The sequence below is a fragment of the Eurosta solidaginis genome, chromosome 1 (genome assembly GCF_040869045.1).
Source record: "Eurosta solidaginis isolate ZX-2024a chromosome 1, ASM4086904v1, whole genome shotgun sequence".
In the NCBI taxonomy this organism is placed as follows: Eukaryota; Metazoa; Arthropoda; class Insecta; order Diptera; family Tephritidae; genus Eurosta; species Eurosta solidaginis.
In genome coordinates, this window is record NC_090319.1 from 196,756,064 (window position 1) to 196,776,830 (window position 20,767).

The 20,767-nt window shown below is 35.2% G+C and overlaps 2 protein-coding genes across 6 annotated transcripts in view; both read left to right on the forward strand.

Moving 5' to 3' along the window:
• Positions 1–20,767, forward strand: part of LOC137236976 (uncharacterized) — a 225,855-nt gene that overhangs the window by 170,670 nt on the left and 34,418 nt on the right. The gene's annotated exons all lie outside the window — the stretch shown is intronic.
• Positions 5,411–20,767, forward strand: part of TTLL5 (Tubulin tyrosine ligase-like 5) — a 381,821-nt gene continuing 366,464 nt past the window's right edge. For 2 of the 4 annotated variants that reach the window (XM_067760076.1, XM_067760077.1), the window contains exon 1: positions 13,974–19,076. The gene's annotated coding sequence lies outside the window, so the exon portion shown is untranslated. Of the gene's footprint in view, positions 7,115–13,945; positions 19,077–20,767 lie in introns of those variants that run through there. The other 2 variants (XM_067760079.1, XM_067760075.1) reach the window with 2 other exon arrangements.

Sequence of the window (20,767 nt, forward strand, 5' to 3'; positions counted from 1 at the left end):
AAAGGTAATCAAATTACCTTTCTTTCGATATATACTAGCATTATTTGCTCGTTTATGGTGAGTGAAAAATATTTACTTTCGTTACAACTTTACAAAGTTTCTTACCATTATATCTAGCTATATAAGTTAAACTAATATGAAAAAAAAATTTTTTTCTCCGTTGCCAGCAGATCCATATCAGCGTAAGTGGTTGTCATTATGGTTCTTATGGTCCCAAAGATATGTTTGCTACTGGAATAATAGAAAAAATAAGTCAAAATAAGTTATAGATTCAATATAACTTTCAGATACAGGCTTTATTAACCTTTTCTAAAATTCTGCTTACTGAAGCTATGGTTGCACCCTGTGAAGAAAGGTTGAAGTATTTGATTCATAAGAAAAGAAAAATAAAATAAAAGTCAAAAGTAGAAATCAATTCAACAAAATTGTAAATCTTCCCTTTTTAGAGCTCGGGTTAACGAAAGGCACTAGTGCTGAGGTGAATATTTGCATTGCTGAAATAAAATTGAAAGCCAAATTGATTTAACACAATTTTTAAAAACTTGATCTTCCTTTTTTTAGAGCTCGGGTTAAATAATAGCAAAAGAAAACTAAACATATGGGCTATTCACGTTAGCCTGCTTATCAAGTTATCTGTTTAATCAAAATTTGTCTGTCTAATGTATTTTATTTTTGTAATAGAGTAAAAAAATAACTAAATGAGCTGATAACCTGATAGGGTCCTCAAATGATCGAAAGCCACGAAATGACCCCGACGGTATCGCGGACGGATTCTGAAAACCATTCAGAAATGCACCCGGAAGGGTCTCCAAATGTTCTCGGAATAGTTCCGAAATGACCCCGACGGGATTACAAATAAGGTGAAGCTAATTATAAAAGTATGTTAATAAGGCAGCAGGTGCGTTGAAACGAATGAAGAGTTACAAACAAACATACAGGTAAAGCTAATAAAAGCGTGTTAATAAAAATCAGTGAATGGGGGCGGATGGCGGGACGAGACAGGGAACCGCCCCCATTCCATTTGCGAAAAATTTTTAGCCAGTAGACTATTGTCCATCTGTGTCCCAAATTTCATCAAAATCCGTGTAACCTTTCTGGCGTTATTAAGTCACAAATACGAACGTCTGGACATAAAACACCCAAACTTTCGCATTTATAATATTATTAAGATTAAAATGACACCATAAAATCTTCCTGAACTTTGTTTGGGCCTGGCACTGAACTCGTTTTGATGTACACTGTTGTGCATATATGTCCAAGCGCATGTAAATATATATTTTATGAGGACATCATTAAATCTTCCCGAACTTTGTCAGGGGCCTATCACTGAACTCGTTTTAATATACACTATTATGCATATATGTCCAAGCGCAGGTACATATGTATTTTATGACGACATCATAAAATCTTGCTGAACTTTGTCAGGGACTTAGCACTGAACTCGTTTTGACATACACTATTATGCATATATGTCCAAGCGCAGGTACATATATATTTTATGATCTTTCAGAACTTTGTCAAGAACTTAGTACTTCACTTGTTTTCATGTACACCTGGATACATAAATGCACAAGCGCATGTACATGTATATATTATGATGACACCATAAAATCTTCCTGAACTTTGTTTGGGCCTGGCACTGAACTGGTTTTGATGTACACCATAAAATCTTTCAGAACTTTGTCAAGAACTTAGTACTTCACTTGTTTTCGTTTACACCAGGATATATAAATGCACAAGCGCATGTACATGTATATATTATGATGACACCATAAAATCTTCCTGAACTTTGTCAGGGACTTAGCACTTCACTCGTTTTGGTGTACATCGTAATATATAGCTGCATCAGCGCATATGCATATCTATATTATGGTGACACCATAATATATTAATATTAGATAATAATACTTTTTTGGAATACTTACCAAATCCTTTGATGATGAAAACTTCTGTTGTTTGTTGTCAATGATGGCCGCCTCCAGCTTTTGTTAACACTGTTTTGGTATATAACTGCAGACCGTTCGAAACTTTAAACTCCCACTTTTTCGCAAATTAGTTGCAAACCGTTCAAAACTTTTGAGCTTTTACTTTTTCGCAATTTAATCGCTAAAACCTTAAATGTTTTCCGAAAATTTAAAATTTATTTTAAAGTGTCAAACGAGCGCGTCAAATAATTTTTCTTTATTTCCCTTTTTCGGGATATATATAACCGGCCTTGAGCTCAATAAAATTTTAAAATAGTTTATATTAAGGGCCAAAAACATTATACATTATGTTTTTATTTTATTTTTCGTACATTAGAGGGGAAAGCAGGCGGATTGAAGTTAGCCATGATATTTTTGTAGTGTCTATGCTGGTATTGCGACCAGTTGCTCTTTGTTGTGTTGTTGTTCAACTGATCGATGAAGTTACGAAGGTGATTTTTTTTAACGGTAGAGTCCGTAACTTGAGTAAGGGTAGAGTCCGGACTTGGCAAGCGAATTTTGCGGCTGCATCGGCATGATCATTTCCTTTGTTGGAACAGTGTCCTAGTATCCACAAAAGTTTTAGCCGATTTTCGTTCTCAATCAATAAGTCTTTAATTTTGTTTATTGTTTGCCACGCGGATGTTGACGGATTTGCCACCGCTTTTATGACCGACAGGATATCTGTACATATTAATACTTTATTTTTTTGTTTTTAGGGTAATTAAAACGGCGTTGTAAATGGCTAAAGCTTCGGCAGTAAATATTGTGGAATAACTAACCAGACGTTTATTGAGTAAGATATTTTCTTGTTCGCTCACCACAGCATATGATATGTTATTGTTTCCCATTTTGGAACCATCTGTGTACATCAGCTACCAATTATTTTGTTTCGCAGTGAATAATTTTTCGAGAAATTGTTATTTGTATATAGTATCTGATGTAGTATATTTTTTGTAAGGAGAGAGTTCCGTATCACATGATCTCGTGTTGATTTTTCAAGTAGGGTATCGTGTGATGTAATTTCTTGCTTCCTTAATCTTAAGTTGTTTGGCATATTGTTAGGATTGGTGAATGGCTGATGGTATTCAGAATGTTTTGTTGCTTTTATAGTGGTTCTGATGTGCCCATCCTGAGTTGGCTGAGAAACAGTAACTTTGTGCATTGTTTACGTTCCTATTCGGGTACTCTATCTTTAGTACTCGGAAACCCGCCTTCAGCAAGGATGTTTGATACTGGAGTGGTTCTTATGGCATAAGTACTCGCTCTTGCGGCAGCTTGATATTTTGTGCGAATTATATTTAATACCAATTTTGCACCATGGCCATAAGCCGTAATCGATTTTACTTAAAATTAAGGTTTTAGGTATTTATATGTATAAGTGTGTTGATATGAACATAATTTTTTCCTGCAATGTATTGTATGGGGTTAGCTTTTTAGTTAATGATTTTTTTTTAACAAATTACAATGTTCAACCCAATAATATCTATTTGAGAATGTTTTACCTAGGATCTTTAAATTTTTTTACATTTTTAACACAATGGTTACTAACAGTAAGGATATATTCCGATGCTTTGCATTTTTGTTCATATATGTAATTTCTTCGTTTTTTGAAGCGATATTCTTGCACCGGAGCTGTCGTTCCGTGTAAGTATATCGTTCAACCCATTTTTTAAAGCGGTTTTCCAAATCGCAATGTCTTTTACTAATAATATAAACGTCATATGCGTACAGGCAATGTTCTATGTGATTATGTTTTAATGTTATCTTACTTATTTCATTAAGAGCGATTTGAAAGAGGACTACCGAAAGTGGTGACCCTCGGGGTAAGCCATTGTGCAGGGAATGGATGTTTGAGTAAATATCGATTTTTACTCTAAACTTTCTATTTGATAGAAATGATTTTATATGTTTAAAGGTTTTAGGTCCTACGTCCCATTCCCTCAGGCAGTTCAGAAAAATATGTAGACCTATACGGCCAAAGGCCTTCTCAAAGTCTATGGAGAGAATCGTGAAGAGATAGCTTTAGAGGCAGTAAAATCTATGTGTATCTATCACATAATCAGAATGAGGTATCGTGATTCGCAGAACCAAGCTAAACACGTGGCAATAATTTTCTCCATAAGTTTGGATAGGCATGATATTATGGAAATTGGGCAATACGATTTTATTTCTTGGATATTGCAGTTGTTTTTTGGAATAGGGGTGACCATGGCAGTTTTCCAAGATTGGGGAATTATTCCAACGCAGTATTGTATAATGAAAGTAGACAGAGTCTTCCGATGGGGGATAGAGCTCTTAACATTTTTTATGAAATTCTGTCTGAACCTGGAGTTTTGCTTTTGACTTTATTCAGGTTTTAGATTAACTCCAATTGCGAAATCTTATCTTCTTTAATATGGCTGACGGTTGGAGGCTCTCGCTACTTCAATTGAAGTATTGCGAAACCTTATCTTCTTTAATATGGCTTGAAGGTTGCAGGCTCTCGCTACTTCAATTGATTGAACCTGAGATTTTTCTTGCTTGTACGTATGTGAAAAATTTGAATTGTCGGAATAATTACCAGGTTTCTGCGAAGTGATCTTAGATTCTATAGGGATCCGACATGATTTCGTCCTATGCTTTAATATAAGAAATTTAATTTTTTTTGTTTTTATCGGCCTATTGATAAATGATTCAAGGTTCGATTCGAGCTCAAGGCCAGAACAATAATTTTTTTAATGATAATTATTGTTATTTTTTAATTTTCCTAAATTTGAAAAATTGTATTTTGTTTTTGGAATAGAAAGTAGAAAATTTTTGAGACAACCTGCCATAGCTGCGCAGATAGTTCCATTTCGAAGGGTGCTAAGCCTTCATCATCAGTACGCTTTAGGCATGCTGCGCTAACCATTTAGCTATACAGCAAATTTAGAAAAATTAAAAAATAACAATAATTATCATTAGAAAAAAATTATTGTTCTGGCCTTGAGCTCGAATCGAACCTTGAAATTTCAATTTTTTTTACGCTTGCCCGAGAGAGCGTAAATTTTTTGCCAAATATAAGAAGTCGATGCGTCTTTATTTATGGTTTTAGTGAATTCTTCGAAGCTTTTAGATTTGCTAGTCTTTACTTCACTCCGGAAATCAGAGTTCGCTTTTTTGTATGCAATCAGATTATCTTGTGAACGGTATTTCTTAAACTTTTGCCAGAGCGTCATTTTTAAACTTCTCCAAGTTGTTAGTTTATCGTTCCACCATGGAACGCTCTTTCTTTTTGTTGGAAAGCGTCGGGGGATATGTGAATTAGCCGCAGCACGTAAAGCTTTTTTGAATGTGGTAGTATCTGCATTGCTGTTGCCTGAAAAAGGACGGTTGCTGATTTCTAAATCTACTTGTTTTGAGAAGCTAGGCCAATTGGATCGGTCTAGAAGAAATACTTTAGGAGGTTGTCGCTGCGTTTGATCGCAAAAGATTGAAAAATCGGCTAAAATAGGATAATCGCTATTATGTAAGTCGTCGATTATCTCCCAAGAGGCGTGAGGAAGTAAAAATACAGAACAACATGAGATATCTAAGCTAGTGAATGTGGAATATGTTGAAAAGTGAGTTGGTTTGTTTTGGTTTAAGATGCAGAGGTCAGATAAATGTAGTGAGTTTTCTATTATTTTTCCTTGTTTGTTAGTTCTTAAAGATCCCATTGTTAAAATGCAGTTTCCAATTGAGAAAACGTTGGAAGAGTACCACAGAGTGGGACAAATTATTTCACTTGCAAAATGTGAAAGTACTCATATCCAAGGCAAATGTCGTATTCTTTCTCTTATGTTTTATATTTAGCAAAAGTGGAAACTTATGTGTGTCTGGTGGCACTAGTGTCGTTCGATCTGCCGTTCTCGATAGATTGCATGAATCTACGCATCATGCATAAGATTGCGTTGAAAGCATCTATATGAAAAAGATAATTGTGACGCGGCCATAAGGACGAATTCCAAATAATGTCCACCACGAACCGAAAATTAAAAGGGGTCAGACTGATACTGTACTAACGGCTAAATATGTGTATGATGTGGAAATAAAGTGGCTTATTGTTTCCTCTTATCCTGCCCCCAAAATCCAATAATCGCTAACGCTAAAGTTCCATCGCCAAAAATATCTAAAACAGTATCAAGTGCGCAGAAAAGTAAAAAAGTAGTATCGTAAGGCCATAATGAAGAACAGCCCAAGTCCTATGTAAAAGTATAGGAGTTATGCTTTTATTCCGTGTGACCATATAGTACTATATATAAGTATGCAACATATACTTTTCTGCGTACTGGAAACTGTTTTACATATTTTTGGCGATGCGTTAACGAACGCAGGAATACGAGGGCTGAACAAAGAATATAATTTCAAAACAAAGCTTTATCGGTTTTGCTAATTTGGCTGTTTTACTAACAAAATAAAACGTCCTTTTTTTCATAGTAGAGCTATTCAAGCTAACTCTAAAACTCCGTAGCCAAAAATATTTAAAACAGTATCAAGTGCGCAGAAACGTATGCAACATTTAACCGTAGACCTACGTTCGGGTCGAAAACGACCCGAAACGCTGCTTTACGTGGCTATAACTCAATACGTTGTAAAATTAGAAGTCTGAGAGAAGTTGACTTTTAATTATTATTTGAAATGAACGAAATTAATTAAAAATAAAATTGATAGTCATAATGGTGTGGCTCTGAGAAAAATACTCCATAATTCTACGCTTCGGGTCGTTTACGAGCCGTACTAAATTTGCGTTCCATTCTATTCAGCATTGAATAAAGACTTCTATTTTTACGAAAATTCGCAATTGAAGACTAATTTTTTAGTAACTGTTGGTAACTCTAATGAAATCAGCTAATCCTGACATTCAATGCCAATTGATAAAAACGTGAAATTTCGAAAAGGCTGTAAAAAAAGTAAAACAAAAAGGTCGCGTCTTACTGTGGAACAAATTGCGAGTTTTCTAAATAGTGACAATGATCAAAGCGATAATGAGGTATTTAGTCAAAGTGATACAGAGTATGACACTGAAGAAGGTAATCTCAATGTTGGACTGACCGAGTCCTCTGAAAGCGACAGTGAGGATATATCATCTTCTGATTTGCTGATATGGAAAGATGGAACATCTTGAAGTACAACACCCTCAACTGAAGGTAACGTATTTGTGTATATTTTCCTAACTGAATGAGTATACTTGCACATAGCTGGAAGAGGAAGAAGTTGCAACATTTTGAACTTGCGACCCGGAGTACCAAGATACGCCAGTGTTCATGTGGATTCAATCAAAGATGCATTTTTACTTTTCTTTCCAACTTCAATTGAAAACATAATTTTGAAAAATACGAACGCTTATGGAAAACATCTACTTTGTCAAGACCACAAAGAAATCAATCGCGACTTGTTGCATGCTTTCTTTGCAGTTATTCTTCTTGGCGGGAGTGTATAAGTAATGAATACGCAGCTACTTTTCACCTCTTCATAGTACTAATTCCTATTTTCTGTTATTTTTATTATTTATTATACGGTTTGATGACCCAACTTCCCGTCGAAACCACTCTGACAACTATGACAAATTTACGCCAATTCGCAACTTGTGGGACAAATGGATGGAGTTGCTGCCATTGTATTATAATCCCAGCGAATGTGTTACCATCGATGAGCAGCTTTTAGGATTCCATGGAAGATGCAGTTTTCGTCAGTATATGCCGAGCAAGCCGGAAATGTACACTCAGAGAAAAACGCCGTTCTAAAATCCAGCACCACCGGACTCAATTCAAGCTTTTCATGTTCTTACTTTTTTGTTCTTGAAAAACGAACGACCTGTTCTCAAAACAATAACCTTGTTCTTGAACTGACAACCATGTTCTTGAAAAGAGAACGGCTGGTCTTAAAATATGAACAAATGTTCCATTAATGAGAAAAATGTTCTTAAATTAAGATAAAGAAAAAAGAAACGGTATAATTCATGTGTACTGCAATGTTAAATACAACATTTGGCACAAGCTATCAAGCAGTTGTAGTGGCCCAGCGGCTATGATGTTGCGGTTGCGATCGTGTGGCGCGAGTTCGATCACCGTCAAACTCTGAAGGTTTTTAAAACAATTTTTTTATATTCTATTTTTTGAACTCTTATTTTTCGTTGAGTTCCATTCACATATGTACAGTTAATTCTCAATCTTGTTATGCAATGTTTTAAATATATTCAGATTGCATTATCAAATAATAAAAATTTCTCGATAAGAGAAATGTATGGAAAAATGCATATTATGCGTTTTTTCAAACCTTTTGGATTTAATAATGGTTTTTTGTTATTAATATTTTTTATTAATGACAAAAAAAAATATTTATTAATAAAAAATATATAAATGGGTAATAATTAAAACATTACCTTCCTCCCACCAATGATCAAGCACAAACCGTTCTTGGATTGAGACCGAAAAACGTTAAATCGACCACAAATCGTTCTCGAAGCGTAAGAACGAAAAATCTTAAATCAAGCCTAAGTAGTGCTGGAAACGAGCACAGAAGGTTCACACATCAATACCAAACGGGCCATAAAATACGAACGGTGTGCTTGGAAAAACTGTTCTTAAAACAAGCCCATCGGTCACGAGTTAAGAAAAAACGTACTTAACAGGTTTTTGTCAACGAATGTTCTTAATTTTGAACTTATTTCGTTCGTTTTAGAACGATTTTTCTCTGAGTGTATGACATCAAATTTTGGATGCTAGCATGTTCAAAATCTTGCTATGTATGGAACATGAAACCACACTTGGGCAAACTGACAGGAAATAAGCCGGAGAAGAATCAAGGACAGCGCGTTGTACTGGACCTTGAAAGGTCACAATGTTACAATTAAAAATTTTTTTTAGCTCATTTGAGCTTGGCCAGAAACTTCTTGAAAAAAATTTAACAATGGTACGAACAATGGGGAAGAACAAACGTAGTATTCCTGCAAAACTTTTGTTTATACATCCAACTTCGCTTTCACGCAGAAGTCTACGTTAGTTTCATATGTTGGACGAAAAGACAAACGCACTGTTGTACAGAGCACAATGCATAACACTACCAATACGGGAAATCTACCTAAAAAATTGCCGAAAGTAATTGAGTACTACAACAAAACTAAAGGCGGTGTTGATACCGTTGACAAAATTCTAGCCTCTTACAGCTGTAAAAGAAAAACGAATCGTTGGCCAATGGCTGTGTTTTCCAATATAGTCGATATTTCGGCCTTAAATGGCTTAATAATATGGATGAGTATAAATGAGAATTGGGTGGGTGCCCAAAAAAAGAATCGACGTAAAATATTTTTACGCGACCTTGCTTGATTTGGCAAAACCATACACATTAATGAGTGGAACATAAATTCTAATAACAGAAGTGAGAACAGATGGTAACAGGCATCATAACAGCAGGGCTTACAATGTGGGAGTTTTTTAGGAAAATGTTGCAGAAATTATGTGAAGGAGTTTAAACAAATAACATTGTTTTTTTTTAATAGTACTAGGGTAATAAGAGAGTTTGTATAATGAGCGACTTTTCTTCAATATTATTTAATGAGGAAATCTCAAATTAACATTTTTGACTAATGATAAGAGATAGGAAGAATTTTGGAGAATGTAAAGAAATCATAGAAACCAGAGAAATGTCTTTTATCAAGAGAAATAACTTAAACATGTTTTTGTAAATTTGATAACTTAATTTTGAATTGAGAGACTTCGAAATAAAATGAAATATTGAGAATTCGGTTTCGATAAACATGTTCAAATATAAGCTAACCTATATGATGTAAGGAACAGTTTAGGTAGGTTATAATATATGTACATATACATAAACACATATCTCACAAAATAATAAATAAAAATTCAAGTTTAGCGTAGTAGTAGATATAGGAAAAAAATGAGATGTATGATTGAACAAACTTTAATTAAAATTTAAGGATTTGTGAAAGAAAAAAATGAAGGTTTAACTTCTATTGGATGTTTGTGGTAGGGGCAATGTGAGTATGTATGGGCCAAGAGAACAACTTTTACCATTCTTTTAGCAGGTTGGGTGGGTGTAAACGGAAGGGCGACGACAGCTTAGACTTCCACCTCTGCCGGGAGAACCCCAAACGATGCAACGCGTGGCAGGTAGTTTTGTATTAGTTAACGCTTTTCTTCTTTGTTTCCGTAGTAAATTTGATACATTCTTTTGGATATTGTTTGACTCGGATGAACCTAACCCTTCGACGGCCTCAAAATTTAAATTTTTTTGTAAATCTCAGATTTTTTTTTATGAGAAACCGAGATAAGTCAGTGTAGGAGCAAGATCCCTCCATATACGCCATAGACTAGCCGGTTGTAACAAACAGAGTATTCGCTCCTTAAACCCTATACCCACTAGGAGAGCTATTGCAAAGCAGAACTGATGTTCGCTAATTCAGTGCAAAATAAGCTAAACAATTGTCTATGTGAAGAAGTTTGTGGCTGGAATGAAAGACGTTAATGAGGCCAGCTTCATTGCATCGATGGTGCACTATGTGGGAGCCAACGGAGGCTTGATACGATTGGTTCATTACATAAAATGGCGCCCAACACGTGGGGCCAGAGAAGGTTAAGAGTTCATCACATTTTCTTCGGTAGTTTATTAAATTTTTTTCTATCACTTAAAAGATTTTGCCTTGGATTGTCATTATCTGGATTATTTCGGATGTGGGCCGGTGAACTTATAAGATTTTTTTTTAAATTTTAGTATGTTTTGTCATTACATTTTTTTTTAGTTTGCGTTAACGTAGTTTAACCCTTCTTTTGTTTTCCTAAAGATTTTGCCATGGATTGCCATCATCTGGATTATTTCGGATGTGAACCGGTAAACTTTATATCAGTGTAAGTTTTTTTTCCATGCTTTGGGTGGCGAAATAGATGACATTGGCTAATGTCGAAGTCATACCCGATCAAAGATTAGATAAAACCTTATATTGGTTTCCGTAAATTTATACCGGACATCGTTGGAGATTTTTTCTACTGGGTTATCTTGGTAGATTACTCACGAATTGTACCGCCTTATAATTTTTTTGGATTAAGTGGCTAGAGGTTGCTTTAGTTGATGACTAGACTCTCGTCACTTTTCCGAACTTGTAATCGCAGCCATTAAATTTTGCACTGTCATTTTGTTGCACGGTTGGGTTCAACCGATAGTACGTACATACATGTACTGAAGCCCATGTAAGACCCCGATGCCACAAATATGTTATCACGATAATACATTTTTTTTTTTTTGCAAATGGAAAAGAGAAATACACATATAAAGAAATAAAATCAAAATAAGCAAACGTATAATCAATCTAAGGTACGTAAACTTAAAACGATCAACACTAAACAATAATAATAAACGGTGTACATATCGACTATTTTGCACAAGGTTTCAGAAAAGTAAATCGACGCGTTTTTTAAGCAAGTTGATAAATAGATTGGATTTTTTTTTTTTTTTTTTTTTTGAGAATTAACATATTTCAACGAAAATTTCGTAGTGCACGGATTTGTCTAGAAAACCAAATAACTACAAATACGAATAACTAAAAACATATATAAATATAAACACAAACAAATACAAATACTAGACATTTTTTTTTCTTCATAATGGCGGTGAGACATAGCAATGAGGAATTGAATTTGGCTAACGCAGCCGAAGAAATGATCTGCACCATTTGTAGCGAAGGTGTGACGCAGGATCGTGTTGAGACTTCTTGCAAGCACATATTTCACAGATCATGTTTAGGTAGGTGGATAGATACGAGTGCCTCATGTCGTACTTGCAGGGAACCAGTTACAATGTCCGATCTACAAAGTCCTATTGGCGTAGCGGGGGTGACATCCTCACCAGCAACTACTTCATTCCGTGCCAGAGAAGGAGCTATATCCCGAAATAGAGTAGCGACTCGATCAATAACACAGGCACTTCGAACCACTGGCACCGATTTAAATAGACCGAAGGCATATCGTTCGCCTAGACACGACCACAGATTGACTGCTACTGCTCCTATGTCAACCAGTAATGTAGATTATTCTAGAGTTCGAAAAATGATTCAGAAATCTTTGACTGGCTTTCGCGAGCAAATAACCGCCCAAAACGGTAGTGATTTGAGCACCCTCTTGGGACAATTAAATGTAGGAGAGAATCGCTGTAACCAATCCACTCAAGAAACCCCAAGGCGGCCACAGGAAATGCCACTTAATCAGGAGGAGCCCAACCGACCGTATCGTGACAGTGAACATCTGCCCTTGACGGGCACTTTACAGGCTAATAAGATCTCTAGCATGATTTCCAATTGGCGAATACGTTTCACTGGTAAGCCAAATGATATGTCGGTGGAGGATTTTATATATCGAGTTAATGCGTTAACACGTCAATCCTTGAACGGAGATTTCGATGTATTGTGTCGATATGTCCACATGATTTTTGCAGATAATGCGGAAACTTGGTTTTGGAGGTATCACCGGCAAACAGATCGACTAAATTTGGAGGAGATTTGTGAAGGATTAAGACAAAAATATAAGGACCAGTTGAGCGGCTACGACCGAAAAGAAAATATACGTAGACGCAAATAGAGATCCAACGAACCATTTGACCAATTTTTAGATGAGTTGCTAACCATGAATGATAGGCTTCGAACTCCCATGACAGATCGGGAGCTTATAGAAACAATGATTAGGAATTTAAAACCCGACCTTAGATACGAGCTTTTGCATTTGAACATAATCGACTTATCTATGCTTCGAAGAGAATGTCACAGACATGATCACTTTATGGCTAATTTCAGTAATAGTGCCCCTATCCGAAACTTCCCCGCTAGAAGAAACATATCTGAAATTGTTGAGGAAATTCAGGAGCGCTTTGATCCGCATACAACCGACTCATCGGATGTTGCCGAAATATCAGTGGAAAATTTGAAGTGTTGGAATTGTGAAGTGTTAGGCCATAGGTATCAAGATTGCACCAACCCAGTGCGAAGAATATTTTGTTATGGATGTGGGAAACCAGACAAGTACAAACCTACACGCCCAAAATGTAATCGGGGTGCGTAAAATGCGAATCAGGATGTCCGCAGAAGGGGATATCCGAACCACCAGCCTCGGATGTGAATAATAGCATACGTCTCTAAGCCATCTTGCCAGCCTAAATTAACTCCCATAAGACCTTTTCATGTCCGGTTAGCCGAGTACAACCAGCGTCTCGCTGAAATTTTCTCAGCGTCACCAAAAATTGTTTCTCGTTCGGCACGACGAATGAACAATTTCTGGGCTAAAAAGAAGCGTTTACGAAAATTTACCATCTCAGCCATTGTGTACAAAACCTCTGATATTAGGCCTTATATACAAATTAAAATTAAAGGTGAAAATGTGTTAGCATTATTAGATAGCGGCGCGAATAAAAGCGTAATGGAGGCCAGTTGGCCAAAACAATTTTAGAGCAGAATTCCACTTCCCCAGCCTTTAGTGGCTATGTGAAAACAGCTGATAGCCAGCGACAACAAATAAGTGGTATAATAACTGTAGCCGTTAACTATAATGGTAATGCGGTATGGATTTTTGGAATGAGTTCGATATAAAAGTAAAGATTGAGACCCAATGCGGTCACACAAATACATTAGAAACTAATTCCGAGGGAGTGGCGTCTCTGAATACCCAGCAACAAAAGCAACTAGATAGTATAATAGAATCATTTCCGAACTTCGAGAGAGAGGGACTGGGATTAACCAATTTAGTGGAGCATGTCATAGATACAGGAGATGCAAAACCCATAAAGCAGAGATTTTATCGGATATCTCCAAACGTAGAGAAAATGCTGTGCCAGGAAATAGATAGAATGTTGGAACTAGGAGTGATAGAAGAAGCTTCAAGTTCAGCGTGGTCCTCACCAGGAGTGTTAATTGTCAAACCTGGAAAGGTTCGGTTCTGCTTAGATTCGCGCAAATTAAACGAGGTAACGTTAAAGGATGCATATCCCATTCCAATTATTGAGGGATTGCTAAGTAGGCTTCCTCCCGTGCACTATATTTCCAAGATCGACTTGAATGCATTCTGGCAAATTGGTCTTGAAAAGCAATCACGGGAAAAGACTGCCTTTACCGTTCCTAACAAGCCACTGTACCAATTCAAAAGGATGCCTTTTGGATTGTGCAGTGCGCCACAAACTATGTGTAGACTTATGGATAAAGTGATACCATATAACTTGAAAAATAACGTTTTCGTATATTTGGATGATTTATTAGTAGTGTCGTCGTCATTTAATGAACATTTGGTTGACTTGTCCGAAGCTACGCATTATTGCGAAAGGCTGGCTTGACTATTAATATTCGAAAGAGTAAATTTTGTCTAAGCCTGGTCAACTATTTACGTTTTGTATTGGGGAACGGATCTCTCCAGATAGACAAAGAAAAGATTTCTGCAATTCAGAATTACCCTATTCCGAAGACTACGTCAACTTCGGAAATTTCTTGCCGAGTTACCCTCCAAGAAAAAACAGTTTGTGTGGAATTCAGAGGCCCAGCAAGCTTTTGAGGACCTCAAAGAAAAATTGACTTCAGCACCTATATTAATACACCCTAACTATAACAAACCTTTTATTTTACAATGTGATGCTAGTCAAGTAGGAGTAGGAGCATGTTTGCTACAGGAGGATGAGAACGGCCAAGAACGACCTATAGCATACATGTCACAGAAGCTGAACAAAGGAATTATTCAGTGACAGAGGTTGAGTGTCTAGCCGTCGTTCTTGCAATAAAAAAGTTTAGAATGTATGTATATTGAAGGGTTGGAATTCAAGGTTGTGACCGATCATGCTAGTTTGCGTTGGCTCATGCAACAAAAGGATCTTAGCGGGAGATTAGCGAGGTGGGCCATAAAACTGAAAGGCTTCAACTTTTCAATTGAGCACAAAAAGGAAGTGAGAACGTAATCGCGGATGCCCTGTCTCGAATATATGAGGACGTGCCAGAATCCGAAATTAATATAATAGAACTTCCAGTCCCACAGGAAATTGATTTAGGCTCCGATGCCTTTAACTCGCCTGAATATGAGGAGTTAAAGCTTCGGTTTCACTCCTCAAATTTGCCAGACTTCCAAGTCATTGATGGGTACATTTATCATCGTACCGAATTCGCAACTGGAAACAGCGATACCGATGACAATGCTTGGAAATTATATGTGCCTACAGAATTACGTCACAATTTTATTTCTGCTGCCCACGAGCAACCATCAGCAGCGCATGGCGGGATAGCAAAAACTGTAGAACGAGTTAGACGTCGGTTCTATTGGCCCGGCATGGTCATACAGATACGCGAATATGTACTAAACTTCGAGAGCTGTCAATCCTCGAAAACACCCTTAAAGCCATTAAGACCATCAATGGGTCAGCAAATTGTTTCAGATAGGCCTTTTCAAATTTTATATATGGATCTGATATGACCATTTCCGCGTTCCAAGAAAGGGTAACATTGGCTTGCTAATTGTACTTGATCATCTCACGAAGTTCGTATTTTTGAAGCCAGTAAAGAAATTTACATCGAATTTAATAATAGAATATTTGAAACAGAATATTTTTGATTGTTTTGGTATTCCCGAAAGTGTCGTAACCGACAATGGTAGCGAGTTTAAAAGTAAAGAATTTGGGCATTTTTTGCAAAAATATGGTGTTTCCCACATCACAACAGCTGTTTATTCCCCTCATTCTAATGCCTCTGAGCGAGTTAACAGATCCATCAACGAAGCCCTAAGAAGCTATATACGAAAAGATCAGCGAGATTGGGATGCATTTACCAGCAGCATTAATTGTGCGCTCCGAAACAGCTTGCACCAATCTTTAGGTTATACGCCGTATTTCGCAGTGTTTGGACAGCACATGATTACACACGCCGCTGATTATAAGCTTCTGCGGAATCTGAATCTACTTAGTGACAATACGGTAAAACTGGAGCGTAGCGACAATTTTCAGTTAATACGGGAAATAATAAAGAAAAATCTGGAGAAAGCTCATCTCCGAAACGCCAACTCGTATAATCTACGCAGTCGTATTAGAAGTTTTCAAGTGGGTCAAATAGTAACGCGTCGAAACTTTGCACAGAGTAATCTATTCAAAAACTTTAATGCTAAGCTAGCACCTACTGGAGTAAAAGCGAGGGTTAAGGCCGTGAAGGGAAATTGCTATTACCTTTTGGAAGACCTAGATGGCAAAGTCGTAGGAACATATCATGCAAAAGATTTGTGGTAATTAGTCAAAGTTATGATATCATTTTTTTACTCTTCCTGGTATGGTAATTTTATACACAAAGATTAGGAATCTAGTGCCTTCAGACCGTTTTCTCTCTGTGTATTTATATCAGCAGGAGCAAACGATCTGTGTTGAGTGGTTCGACTGATATCCGCCAGTCATAAGTATTCTATTTCCGGTAGCCATAGGAAATGCTTCTCGTTTATTAGTAGGTGGTATAGCAAACCTGTAGTATGTTAACAGGGCATGTCCAAATAGAGATCGTAGTTTAACAGCATATGCGCAGTTTCGAAGTTCAAGTTAATGTTACATTAATGAGTGGAACATAAATTCTAATAACAGAAGTGAGAACAGATGGTAACAGGCATCATAACAGCAGGGCTTATACTGTGGGAGTTTTGTAGGAAAATGTTGCAGAAATTATGTGATGGTTTGCTTATTAAAATAACAGCGGGAAGTATGGGAGTAAAATATAAATTCTATATGTTTGAAGAGACTAAAAATATAAAAACTATACAAAGGAAAATAGTTGAAAACAGCCGAATAACAGGAAAATATAGCTCGTAAACAATTTTTTGAAAAGAAAATAGTTTGAAAACAATTTTTTTTTTGGAGAGCAAGTGGCTTAATTGCGGCGGATACCGAACTTAGAAAAGGTTTACGAAAAGTTGGACAAGTTAGTTACTGAAGGAGTTTAAACATGATCGGCTGTTCGGGAAAAAAGTAATGAAAAATATACATTAAAAATCCTGTCCCGGACCCGCGTGAATATTTAGAAAATTGTAAAAGTTAATAAAATTAAAACTTACCAAGTGAAACTTTAAAAAACTTACAAAAAACAAATTTTTCGTTTAAAATTTATCAAAAAAACAAAAATAGAGTTGCTGAAGGAATTGAATCATGATCGGTTGTCCGGGGAAAAAGTAAAGAAAATATATATATTGTTTGAAATCCCGCCCGTGGTTAATTTTTAAAATTAATAAAAATAAAAATTTACAAAGTGAAACTTTAAAAAAAAATAAAATTTTTAAGTTATAAAATCGAGGAAAAAAACAAGAATTTTTATATGAACACGTGAACAAGTGGGAAAAGTTATGCAAAAAAAAAAGAGAAAAATTAAATTTGCTGAAAAAAATTTTATTATTTGAAGAAATGAAAAATATTTAATTTCAAAAAAAAAAACATCATCACGTGAACAAGGAACCGAAAATTTTTATAAAAAATATATATATATATGTGGTATTCCATCCCATTTCGACCAATTTTGAACCCGACCCCTTTAGAATTGGCTGAAAGTTTATCTTCTTTTTCTAGCTTACGAAAGACGTTTTTCAGAAGTTTTTCAAATTTTTTCATCCAACTCAAAAAAAGTTATGAATTTTTAAAAAACACCGTTTTTGTTTTCAAAATGCTATCACTTTTTCAAAAATTGACCGTTTGGTCAATTATAAAGCCCGTAAATTATCATAAAATTTGCTAAATGGCGTCATTTTTGAGTTCTCCAAATTTAATTCATCGAAAACATCATTTGCTTCTTTTACAAGGCTTAGGCTGTAATCAGCCAGTAAAATCCTTGCCAGCTATGAAATTAGCTGAAAATTCAGCCAGTAGAATCATAGGCAGGATCGCCATATAAAAGATTAAATGCAGGTAAATGAGTTTTGACATCAGTGAGCGAATTCTGAATGTCTCTTTATTCAAATATTTCAGCTTATTTATATTAAATTATTCTAAACATATTCTTACATACATATTTACATTTAAGCATACATACTTATGTACATGCATATCTACCTTAAGCAATTAAATACAAAAAAAAAAAAAATTCTCGGCCCACTCCGGGATTAGTGGGGATGATTGCAGAATTGATTGAAGTTTTTTATGAGAAAAAAAAGGGCGAAATTCGAAAAATCTCAAAAAACTGAACTATTAAAAAAAACTTTAAAATTTTTTTTGAATTTTTTCGAAAAGTACATTTAAAAACAAATTTAAAAAAAAAGATCCCAAACGGTCAGTTTTTGAAAAAGTTAAAGCATTTTGAAAACAAAAACGGTGTTTTTTTTTTAAATTCATAACTTTTTTTGAGTTGGATGAAAAAATTTGAAAAATTTCTGAAAAACGTCTTTCGTAAGCTAGAAAAAGAAGAAAAACTTTCAGCCAATTCTAAAGGGGTCGGGTTCAAAATTGGTCGAAATGGGATGGAATACCCCATATATTTGTTGGAAAAAAAGACCGAATTATTTGTAATTTCGGAAATACGTGTAAAAAGGGGAAACATTTAAGCGGAAGATAGTTGAAGTATTTTATTTCGAGAAACAAAAGTTATAAGAACCCAAAGTTAAAAAGAAGAAACAAAAAAAAAAAAACGGAATGCAAGTGAACAAAACTTAATTTGTAAACTTGAAATATATACATAAATAATTTACGGACTTATTACAAAAATTAAAACCAGAGGAAGAAATGTTTTCAAGGAATGGAAATGGAATGGAAGAATGTTCGGCAGGAGTTTCGTCCAGGTGCAGGAGGCGCAGCGACTAAACATATTTTTTTTGTAGTTTGTGGGATTTGATAATCTCAAAAGTAAAGTTAAAATATATGTAGGCTCTTGGGCTCTCTAACAAAAAAAAAAAAAAAAAAAAAAAACAAACACTATAAAAAAAAATTTTATTGTGAAAAGATGAATGTAAGGTCGCAGTGGGTGAGTGAGCGAATCAAAAAGCTCAAGAAAATGTACCACTAGAGAAAAAAATGGGTGTAGGAAAAAGGTGTTAAATAAAAAGTGATTGTGTTTTTCTAAATTCCTAAAATATAGCTTCAGCCGACAATACTCCATCAACTGGCCAGGGGAAGGAGGACGAATCGGTAAGTGCCTTATCTTTTGACACATGTACATATAACAGACCTGTTAATTATTGATTAACCAAGAAAAAAAAAGTTATTATTAATTCATTTGTTTGAATTGGATCATTTATTAATTGAATAAGAGCGATGAAATTAGCTAATCCAATTAGCTGGTTTCTTTGTTAAATCGTTATCAAATTATTTAATTCTGCGATGAATGTTCGACACATAGTTTTCTTTACCGTAATGAAAAGAAAAAGAAGTTATCATAGTAAAAATTAACCGGTCCATATATCTATATCCATTCAACCAATTCATATTTTTATTTGCACCAATTGAGGGGTTACCTCGTCACAAAATGCTACTAAAGATTTTACGTTAAAAATATCTGGCGAAAACGAAAAACACGTAAAACTCTTTTTCGTCACTTAATATATTTTTTATTGTATTATAAAAACAATAATACTTTCCAATACAAAATTGTTTCAGGTCGTCTCTTAAGCTAGCCCAACCTTTTTAGCCCAATCAAAAAACGAGACCGTACTAAATTGCACAACATTTATTACTAATTTAGTACCGGTTAATTAAATTTATTACCCTTGTATTTTAAAAAATATCGAGGGTTGGGCTAGCTTAAGTTTAAGCCAACCCAACCCATATGCACAATAAAAAAACGAGACCGTACTAAATTGCACAACATTTATTACTAATTTAGTACCGGTTAATTAAATTTATTACCCTTGTATTTTAAAAAATATCGCACAAAATATCCACAATCAAAAAACGAGACCGTACTAAACCGCAATTACTAATTTAGTACCGGTTAATTACATTTATTACCCTTGTAGTTTAAAAAATATCGAGGGTTGGGCTAGCTTAAGTTTAAGCAATCAAAAAACGAGACCGTACTAAACTGCACAACATTTATTACTAATTTAGTACGGGTTAATTAAATTTATTACCCTTGTATTTTAAAAAATATCGAGAGTTGGGATAGCTTAAGTTTAAGCCAGCCCAACCCATATACACAATCAAAAAACGAGACCGAACTAAACTGCAAAACATTTATTACTAATTTAGTACCGGTTAATGAAATTTATTACCCTTGTATTTTATAAAATTATCGAGGGTTGGGCTAGCTTAAACTTATATTTTTTAAAATAAGAGTGATAAATTTCATTAACCGGTACTAAATTAGTAATAAATGTTTTGCAGTTTAGTTCGGTCTCGTTTTTTGATTGTGCATATGGGTTGGGCTGGCTTAAACTTAAGCTATCCCAACCCTCGATATTTTTTAAAATACAAGGGTAATAAATTTAATTAGCTGGTACTAAATTAGTAATAAATGTTGTGCAGTTTAGTACGCTCTGGTTTTTTGATTGTGCATATGGGTTGGGCTGGCTTAAACTTAAGCTATCCCAACCCTCGATATTTTTTAAAATACAAGGGTCATAAATTTCATTAACCGGTACTAAATTAGTAATAAATGTTTTGCAGTTTAGTACGGTCTCGTTTTTTGATTGTGCATATGGGTTGGGCTGGCTTAAACTTAAGCTAGCCCAACCCTCGATATTTTTTAAACTACAAGGGTAATAAATTTAATTAACCGGTACTAAATTAGTAATGTTTTGCAGTTTAGTACGGTCTCGTTTTTTTATTGTGCATATGGGTTGGGCTGGCTTAAACTTAAGCTATCCCAACCCTCGACATTT